The 10,762-nt window shown below is 34.1% G+C and overlaps 1 pseudogene; it reads left to right on the forward strand.

Annotated features, from left to right (window-relative positions):
* Window positions 1–207: 207 nt before the first annotated feature.
* Window positions 208–3,551, forward strand: LOC112025875 (BTB/POZ domain-containing protein NPY2-like; annotated as a pseudogene).
* Window positions 3,552–10,762: the final 7,211 nt, after the last annotated feature.

Raw genomic sequence — 10,762 nt, forward strand, 5'->3', positions numbered from 1 at the left:
TGGATTCCTTGTATTAGTTTAATGCTTCAAAGTATTTACATGGAAATGTGAAAAAGTTTGAATGAATTGTTATGCCTTGCTTATTAGTGAACTTTCCCATGCAGGTAACATATAAAGAGAGTGTTGGAAGGTAGTTGATGAGTTCAGATATTGTTCATCCCTTAGGAATACCTTTGTTCATTATTAAAGTTCTTTTGTATGTGTCTTTATAGTTCTCAGTTCATTACGAGGAGCATAACCATGTGCAGGTATGTGGCAAGTGAGCTGGCGACGGACATCATTCTTATTGTAGGGGATGTAAAACTTTATCTTCATAAGGTACACTGTTCTTTGGCTGAGTAATTTAGTATGTAATGAAGATATTTCTTTTCAATTTTTATTTTTTATTTATTTTTTTTAAAATTTTAATTGCTTGCTCTAACACCTGTGTCACCGTCCTTGAATTGTGGAATTTATGATTCATAGAAGGGACACTAGCTACTTATGCAGCATGAGTAATCTATTTGCACTGGTTGATCCTTATACAAAAATCTGCTACAATTGTTTCTATTTTTAAACTTTTGATCCACTTCCCTTTCCTTCTCTAGACAAAGTACAAGCTTAGTTACTTATATATAAAAGTTTCTAAACTAATTCCAACATACAGAGTGACAATGATCTAAGCTAACTCAGAGTTATCACATGCTTGTGGAGCAGGGCATAAATTTTAAGTGTGATAAATTGGTTTGTTTAATGAAAATTCTATATATCTAATCTATTACTGGATAAAGATTATTAAAATAGCATTAGAATCCACTTAGTTAATAAATGCCTGATAATTTTATTATAGTAATCAAATTGGGCTAAAAAGGAATTATAGGCATGGTTATCAAAGCATGGAATCAAAAGGTTTGTTAAGAGGCATTGGTGGGACTACCTTTAGCTTATAATTTTAGAACTTAGCCCCTGTGGTCTCTAAATTACAACTTCAACGATAAACTGATCAGACTGGGGCAAACATGGCTCAACTCAATTGCCCTCATAATAATACATGTGAATATGTTGTGCAAAATGTTTATTTTCTGATGCCAAATTATGAAATATCTGTTGTGTAGTTTCCTCTACTGTCAAAGAGCGCTCGGTTGCAGAAGTTGGTTGCTACCACTAATGAAGAGAACGCAGATGAAGTTCACATTTCTGACATTCCTGGTGGTCCTGCAGCCTTTGAGATATGTGTGAAGTTTTGTTATGGCATGACTGCTACCCTCAATGCTTACAATGCTGCTGCAGCTCGATGTGCAGCTGAGTACCTATAAATGCATGAGACCATTAAGAAAGGGAACCTCATTTACAAGATTGATGTCTTTCTTACTTCTAGCATTTTCTGCGGCTGGAAAGATTCAATCATTGTTCTTCAGACTACCAAGACTCTCTTACCATTATCTAAGGATTTGAAGGTGGTTAGCATTTGCTTTGATTCTATAGCTACCAAGGCCGGTGTTGATGTTTCCAAGGTTGACTGGTCCTATACCTATAACCGAAAGAAGCTTCCAGAGGAAAATGGGAATGATCCAAACTGGAATGGCGTTAGAAACGGTCTGGTGCCTAAGGTCTGGTGGGTTTAGGATTTGTGTGAACTTGAAATTGATCTTTATAAGCGTGTTCTAATGATTATTAAAGCAAAAAGGATAGTTTCTAATGATGTACTTGGAGCAGCCTTAAAAGTGTACGCTTATAGAAGGTTGCCAGATTTCAGCAAGGGTATGATTCAGTCTGGAGATATGATAAAGCATGAGTCAATAGTGGATGCAATAGTGCGGCTATTGCCTGCTGAGAAAGGCTGTCTCTTGTAGCTTCCTGCTAAAGTTGTTGAAAGCCTTCATTTTGATGGATTCAGGAGAGGTGGCTAAGGATGAGCTAGTAAGGAGAATAGGACAGCAACTGGAGGAGGCTTCTGTAAATGATCTTTTGATAGGAGCACCAGAAGAGGAAACAACAATGTATGATGATGAACTTCAGGAAACAAGGAAGCCGGGGATTTTATCAGATGCTTCCAAGCTGATGGTCGCAAAACTGATTGATGGATACCATGCTGAAATTTCTAAGGATGCCAACCCACCCTTGTTAAGTTTTATTGATCTTGCTGAGATGGTGTCTGGTATCTCTCGGCCGGCTCATGATGGGCTTTTACCACGCCATTGACACGTGTATAAAGGTAAGCGTAAATTTTAATAGCGAACATACATTAATTGGCAAATTTCACGTTGTAAAACAAGCTGTGCATTTTGGTGTATTAGTGTTTCACACTAGAAATTTGTTATATAGTAAAGCACTGCTCGATTCTCACTGCTGTTGAATTGATGTGTTACCCGGATGTTTTTGCTACAAAAATACTAAAAAAGTTGTATTTTTCACTGTGCCTTCATGCAGGAGCACCCTGGGATCAGCAGGAGCACCCTAAAAAAAGGTCTTATTTCATTTAGTTTACCCCTTATAAGACCTTGCTGAAATATGTAGTCCAGAAAAAATGTTCTACTCCTATTAACATGCGTAAATTTTAGCATTTGTTTGGCAAGATTATTTTTGCCAACTTATTTTATTCGGCTTATTTTTTGCTACTATTCATAAGTCTTACTGTACTTTTGGTACTATTCATGGGTCCTACTGTACTATTTTGGCTAATTTTTACCTTTATCTACAATACTTCAAAAAGTTTTCAGTTTCAGCAAAATGAGTGAATTCCAAACAAACCCTAAAATGGTAGGAGTGACAAAGGCAAGGCCAACCTAAATTGGTGTATGCATATTATTATGTTCTATGTAGAATCTAGAAGAATTTTATTTTATTTGTAAGCTTGTTATTGCCTTCGATGTCTGGGATAATGGTAAGAATTTAATTTTGTATGCATCAAATTGGTTTTGTATATGCATAGCAAGATGCTAGGAGTTTTATGGGACTAAAAAGCATGTCATGCATAATAATGTATTTGCTTCTTAACTCCTATTTATGTTGAAGGATTTTGGTTACATATCTTGGCATCAACTTGTTGCTATGAGGCTGTTTAAGTAGTACATTGTTTTTTGCTGAACATTTATTGATATTACATGCATGTATTTGTGTGTAAGCATTTCTTATATTTAACAGAGATCTGGAAGGGTTGGAGAAGAGATTGAAATGCTTCATCTCAAGCTGAAACATATTGAAGAAGGTGTAGCTTTCAGTGGAAGGAGGGCAAAGACAGCTAGATCTCAAGGGAAGAAGGTTCAAATAACTGTTGCATGGAAATTTCAAGGTCAATATTGCATCTTTTCCATTTTTTGCTTTCATACTTGTTATATATTCCAAGGCGCTTACATGATTTTGGTGCTCTTATCAGTGCAGAATACTTGGGAACTTGGCCTTGGCTTACTTGCAGGAACATTACAGGTAAGTTTATTCATTCTTAGAACTCGGCTCGTTGGGCTTCTCTGATAAAATTCTTGGCATAAGCCCAACTTATGCAGTTAAGCATAGAAACAAAGCGTAAGAACTCTACCTTTAATCTCAGCTTGGCTAAGGAAGTGAAAGGGTGAAACTGACTTCATATTTATAAACAGGTTAATTTCTGGCCAAATTTCATGTTTAACTTGTAAATGAGTAGGGAAAAATCCTCCTCATTTTGCATTAAATTTTTTGCTCCGATAGAAATCCTTGTCATAAAGATTTCTTAGAGGGCAGGGTCTTGCTGGTATACTTCCACCAGCTCTAGCGAAGCAAACCAAACTGAACACTATGTAAGAAGAGTTGCCATTATTATTATTATTTTTTTTTAATACTTATTAGCAATTGAAAATCAATTTAAGTTTCCTTGATCAATTTCCTCTTGATTGTAGTGATCTCAATGCTAACTACCTTAGTGGTAATATACCACATGAATTGGGTTCTATGTAGCTGGAATATCTGTAAGTGACTCCAGAGTTCAAGTCCAAGTTAGTCAATAATTGCTCATTCTTACTGATTTAAATGAATTCCAACCTACTTGGGAAATATTACCTCTCTTAAAATAATGTATGCTCTTGTTGTATCTTTCTTTCTCACTAATTATTTAGACTAATAAAAATAAGTCATTTTTTCATTTGCTCTAGGTATAATCTTTAAAATTATATTTAGGAGCATAGAGAGCAATCAGTTTTCTGGAATCGTTGCCCCTAAGATAATTCACATTTGATTGGTAATTTTTAAATTCTCACTAATCTTCTTAATCACTTAACAATTGAAATGGTCTGAACCTTCCTTTTGGTGACTGCAACATTCTTAGTGCTAACAATCCACAGGAGAGTTGCCAGGCACTCTTACTAATCTAACCAAATTAAAAGTATAGTAAGTTGGTGGTATTGATGCCATAGGTGTTCTGAAAGTAATTTTAGTATTTTCAGTGAATGGTAATCTTTGGCATTTGTATTTTGTTCAATTTTCTTTCTAGTTTGGGCCATGTGCAGTAGAATTAGTAGTAACAACTTCACTGGAAGGATGCCTGACTTTTTTCAAACTTAGAAACAACTAAAGAAATTGTATGGGCTTTTCTTCTACATTGTTTTCCAAATCTCTTTTTTAAGTAAAGGATTCAGATCTGATCTCAATCCTTTTGAGCTATGTTGTTAACAGAGAGATCCAAGCTAGTGCTCTTAGGGGCCTATTCCTCCTAGCATTTCTGCCTTGAGTTATTTAACTGAGTTGTGAGTTCTGCCTTCTAAGTTATTAGTTCTTGAGTTTCTTAACCTCTAAGATACATTCATTTAATTTTAAATTTATAGTATTTATTTTTGAAGAGCCTAACAGTAATTGATGATGCAACCCTATTCAGACAAATTAGTGATTTATTCGGAGAAGGTTAAAAATTTCTATCCTTGCGTGGCATGACAAACATGAGCAAATTTGTAAGTCATTATTTTGTTGTAAGATGGTATAATACATTGCTCAGATCAGTTTTCCTTACATGAATTTGTATAAATTTAAGGTTGTTGAGGAGTTGTAATATCAATTTATAGGCGGAAAGAGCTCAAGAAAACTCCTGAAATCATCTTCAATCAGGCTACCAAGTATGTGTTGGGATTCTTGGATGCAGATCACTTTGACCCCTTGCAATCTGTGAGGACAGCTCCAAGGTGGAGGCCTCCTGATGTGGGTTGGGTAATACAGAATGTTGTGCGGTGTCTACTTTTATTTGAACCCTCGAATAGTGCTGCATAAAAACATTCAAAATTCTAAACTAAGTTGACATCTTTGAAACCATACATTCCCTTCACATAATGGCTTTCTGAAATTGCATTGATTATTAGTACAAGCACATAAAAACAAATTGCAGTAGTAGAATCAAGCACAGTACATGAAAATGACTCCTAAAGCAAAGGAGAAAGAAAACCTCCCATTAAACATTTCAACAGGCGAGACTAAACTTGCATGAGATTTATAACACACTTAGAAATCCTAGATTGCATACTTCATCAAGGAATTGTTAAAGAGATTTAGTCTTTCAATAGTTTCACACTCCTGAATTTAACAAAAAAAGTTCATTAGCACACCATTGTATACCTTGGTAGCATCAATAGTAATAGCTATTGCATGCGATAAATGGAAAAAGAAAATGGACAAGTATTATTATAGGAAGGCTGTGCATTTAAATAATTATGAAATTAGTTAGGATATACTGGAACTGATAAAAGATAAATGCAATATCTTTCTTGTATATATAATGTTAAAGAATTTAGGAATTGAAAAAAGAAAAGAAAAAGAAAGTTCATGACTATGATAGTCCTATAATATAAAATATATTTACCTCTTAGTTGAGCTCAATTTAGTCTACGTCTGTGGATCCTCAAATCAACGAAAGTATTTTTGTGCTTTCGTATGGTTTAGACTAATGGTTTTTTTTTTTTTTTTTTTTACCTTTTTGATCTTGATAATTTGTAAAGTAATGAATAATAGAATATTTGAATCTTGTAGTCATTATTACTAAGAAAGAATACCGAAAATGAAAATTCCAATTGATTGTGATTGTTGAACTTTTTTTTTTTTCCTAATAATTTCAGAATTGGATACCTTAATGTCTATTGTTGGGGGCTGAATTGATCTTTAAGGTTGTGATTGGATGAAGAATTTGAGACATACTTATAATTTCCAAATTGAAGGGATTTAAATATGATGGGATTTTCAATCCCATTAATCTAAATCTCTATTCACATATGAAAGGCACTTCTTCTGTCCTTTTGAGTATGCTCTCCAGCCCCTCTGTGGTATAAGCCAGAGCACGTAGTTGTAAACAAGCCTAAGGTACCATGTGGGGTGTCTGAATTGAAGCTGTAAACAAGCCTGAGATACTATGTGGGGTGTTTGAACTAAAACAATATTATGGACCTCAATGTTTTGTTGTTCCTGGAAACCATGGTTTGTATAAATTCTGAGTTTGAGTCTTTCATGATTTATTTTTGTTCCTCCACAAAAGAGAAAAGTTTTTGGAACTGATTATGTTGTTTTCATTTATGAATTCATTACCGCATTTATTTGATAACATGAACTAGTATCAATTTTTTAGACCTTGATTTTGCTCATTGAGAAGCCTTTAAACTTTGTAACTGTCTAGATTGTCACTATGGTGAAATAATATTCTCTTTTTGAATGCAAATTGGGTTGACGGTCTTAATATATTTATAAGGTTTATATGTCATAAAAGCTGGTTGGGCGGCTGGTTTATGCCTCAAAAGAAGAGTTATTTTGCTTTGCAACTCCCTGAAAGGTGGTGGGTATTTGGTCTCAGATCTAGCACTCTTTGATATAAAGGTCTTATTTCATTTAGTTTACCCCTAATAAGGCCTCGCTGAAATATATAGTCCAGAAAATGTTTTGCTCCTAATAACATGTGCAAGTGTCTGTATCTAGTAAAATGTTAGGAGTGGCAAGGCTAGCCTATATTGGTGTATGTATATTATTATGTTCCATGTAGCATATGGAAGAATTTTATCTGATTTGTAAGCTTTTCATTGCCTTTGATATTTGGGATAATGGTAAGAACTTAATTTAGTATGCATCAAATTAGTTTTGTATATGCACAGCAAGATGCTAGGAGTTTTATGGGACTAAAAAGCATGTCATGCATAATAATGTATTTGCTTCTAAACTCCTATTTATGTTGAAGGATTTTGGTTACATATCTTGGTATCAACTAGTTGCTATGTGGCTGTTTAAGCCATGTATTATTTTTCTTTTGAACATTTACGGATATTACATGCATAAGCAAGAAAATAAATTTAAAAAGAATAAGATAAAAAATACTTATGTCATCAAAGTTTCCATGTTAAAATTATAAGTATAAAAGATTTAAACTTAATAAATTAATATTTTCTAGGTAACAAGTAGAACACCATATATCACCATTCTCACTTTCCAAGCATGGCTACTGCATAAAAAAAATTTGGAACAATTAAATTTAGTGGATTGTATTTTAGATATTGCACAGTAAAATATTTCGGAAATCATGAGATTTCGTTAGGGTTTATCCAAGAGTGTATTAGTGGGGGTATATGCTCCTTTACAAAATATAAAGGAGTAAAATTTTCAACTTTAGTTTTGGGAAGGAATGAAACTACCCCAAACATAAAAGGTGAAAGTGATTTTTTACCTCTGTGTGTGTGTGTGTATATATATATATACACACACAACTATTGGGAGTTTTGTAAATTTACTTTGTAGATTTGGTAACTATGCACTTACAACTCAATAACATTCTATGTTAGACAACACTTCTAAACTATGGAAAAGTATAGAAGTCAAATATTTCTTCATTTTTTAAAAAATACTTGTAGGGACTCAATTTGGATTTGACCCAGAGTATGAATGGGTTTTCAGCCCAACAAGCCCAAACAATAAATTTGTAGAGAGTGGATTGAAGGTTTAGGCGCTGGCCGTCGTTCACCAAGTATGAACTCTCTTCTTTTATTAAAAAATACTAAGAACTTATTTACAACTGGGGGGATGCTCCTCGGCCATGGGCCGAGGAGCCCTTTTTCTTCCCCCTTTTTCCCCCCTATCTTACTTTACTCGCTTTTTTTATATAGTCTTCATCGTCCTATCTCGTTTTTCCATCTGTTAATCATCCATTCGCCTTTCTTCTGGCCGTCCGTCCCCTCAGAGGTCTTATCAGTACTCAAGTGGTTCACTCTGATCAACGTTGCCCTGCTAAGGGGTTATATCCCCATTAATGCGGCCAGAGGGGTTAGGTGAATGCATTAAGTGTGAGGGTGACAGCTTGCTCTGGGCCTGGTCTTTCCCAAAATCATCCTTGGCATGCCGAGGACGAAGAGGTCCTCGGCGTGAATCCGGAAAAAAGGCTTTCCCCAATTTAGCCTTGAATGGTCAGTCTTCCTCAACGTGGGCCTTGGGCCTACTACATGATGGGCTGAGGCTATCAGGCCCACGGGCCCTACAATAGCTCCTCAAAACCCTGCTGCACGTTCCCTCGGACGGGGAGGAGGGTTTTGATACCTGCGGGCCCTCTAGACGAATCGCCCCACTTCAGTTCGTGCTAATGCTAGCGACTTTTCGACTGCCCGATGTGCGTTTTTGGCGTTTCAAGACTTAATGTGTGCCCACATTAAATTTTGGCGGCACCATGTTTCCCACTTTCAACGGTATGATGGTAATTGTTCGGTGGAGATCTCCTGCTTTTATGGGCAGACGGTTACATTTGGGGAACCTAAGGGGGAGTATAAGTACCTGTTTGAACCGCCTGGTTTCCTCATTTTCGCGCTTACAACCATTGATGTATATGATTTGAATCTAGTTCAACTTGCACACNACACACACACACACACTTTAAAAAATGTGTTAAAAAAAAAAAAAAAAAAAACTAACCCAAGAAAATTGTGCATATTTTAATGAATTTGGCTCAACAAATTGACTAATCCCCAAAAAAAAAAAAAGTCCATGAACACAACAAAATTTCATGATATTTTTATAGTACTTTCATTTTTAGCTATGGTGAGTCATAGTCTAATATTTTATTATTTTATTTTAGAATAATGTTACGTCCACAGTGTGGATGCCCCCTTGAATTTTTTTTTTTTTTTGGGAAGAGGATCTCTTTATTTTCGGGTTTTATTGCACATTGGGTCCTTAGCAACGTGACTTGCATTTAATTGTGTATCTAGAGTGGGGTGTGTGTGTGTGAGTCCCTTTTTCTTATTTTTATTTTAGGAATCGCCACCAACTACTGGTTTTGTATTAGAGAGATGCTATGTCTATAACATTTTTACAACAAATCACAGATGGTTAGTTGTTATAGGTTCAAATTTGAACTTAACACTAAAATTACTTTTTTGCCCAACAATAACAACTAGTAACAACTTGCCACTTAGGATTTGTTGTAAAAATATTGTGAAAATTTTGAGGACATATCATTTCTCTTTGTATTATATGTGATTGATCATCTAGAAGTCTAATTTATTTTAAGTTACCTAATTAACTAAACCAAATTTTAGAGGGTTCATTAATTGAGGTAAACCAAAAGTCTCTGAACTAAAAATTCTAGGACTCGGAAGTTTGTTTATGTGTGGAGAATGTGTTAGGCACCCCACAATACCCATTCAAAAATAGTATCTCATTTTAATTAAATTCCAACGTTAACTTTTTGCAAATAAATGGAATACTTAGCATTTGGAATATTTTTGAAAAAGGTTTTTGGGAAAAGGGTTTTTGCAAATTGTGTGTATATATATACATATATACATGTGAGTAAATATTTACGTATAGTATTCATGTGATTAATAACTCCATCGAATTATACAATCAAAACATGTAAAATGTATATACCCTTTGCTTGTATATATGCATAATTAGCATTTGACAAGGCATACATATACCCTATACAATAACATGTTAGTATCTATTATTATGTAGCTAGTATGTGAATACTATAATCATACAGAGAAAAACAAGAAGGAATAAAAAAGGAGGGATGGACGAATAGCACCTTGTTGTCATTCACCATTTTCTCATTTGTATTCATGCAAAAAAGAATGACAAAAAGAAAGTTGTTAGTGCCAAATATATTAGGGACAATGTGTGCTTATGGAATGTCCAAGAACTCAAGAAAGTGAGCCTTGAACACAAATCCAAAAATTACCACTATTCTAAGAAAAATGATTAAAAAGAAAAGTCATAACGTTAACGTTATTAATTTTTTTTTAAAAGAAAAAAACCACTTTTTTTGAAAATATTTTACGTGGCAAAAGGTTTCTTGAAAAACATATTCTTTTTTGCAAACCAATGGCGGCTCTAGAAATATTTTTTTGGGGGGTCACTCAAATTTATGAAGTTGACAATGACCACATTGTAAATAATATTTTCTTATTTCATCTTGATTATTAGGATGATAAGATGAAATTTTTCGCAATCTATAATTCAAATGAATATTTTTCAAGTAAACACGAGTTTTTTTAAATAATAAATCTTAGGTGGGAGATGAATCTTGCGGTATACATGATTTCTTTATATAAAATTTATCCATAATACAATAAGAGAATAAAGGATAGACTATAAATTCATTGAGCATATTGTTCCTTAGTATATTGAAGATTAGTGTTGCTAAAATTAAATCTTGGCAATCATCAATTGTCTCTTATTATTATAACAAAGTCATTAATTATTATTGTTAAGTGAACTTATTATTACTTAGAATATTTAATTTTTTATTTTTTATTTTTTGTCTTAACTCTTTTCAATTATTTTATTCAACAATTCAACTCAATTT

Source organism: Quercus suber, unplaced genomic scaffold (genome assembly GCF_002906115.3).
Source record: "Quercus suber isolate HL8 unplaced genomic scaffold, Cork oak 2.0 scaffold_119, whole genome shotgun sequence".
NCBI lineage: Eukaryota > Viridiplantae > Streptophyta > Magnoliopsida > Fagales > Fagaceae > Quercus > Quercus suber.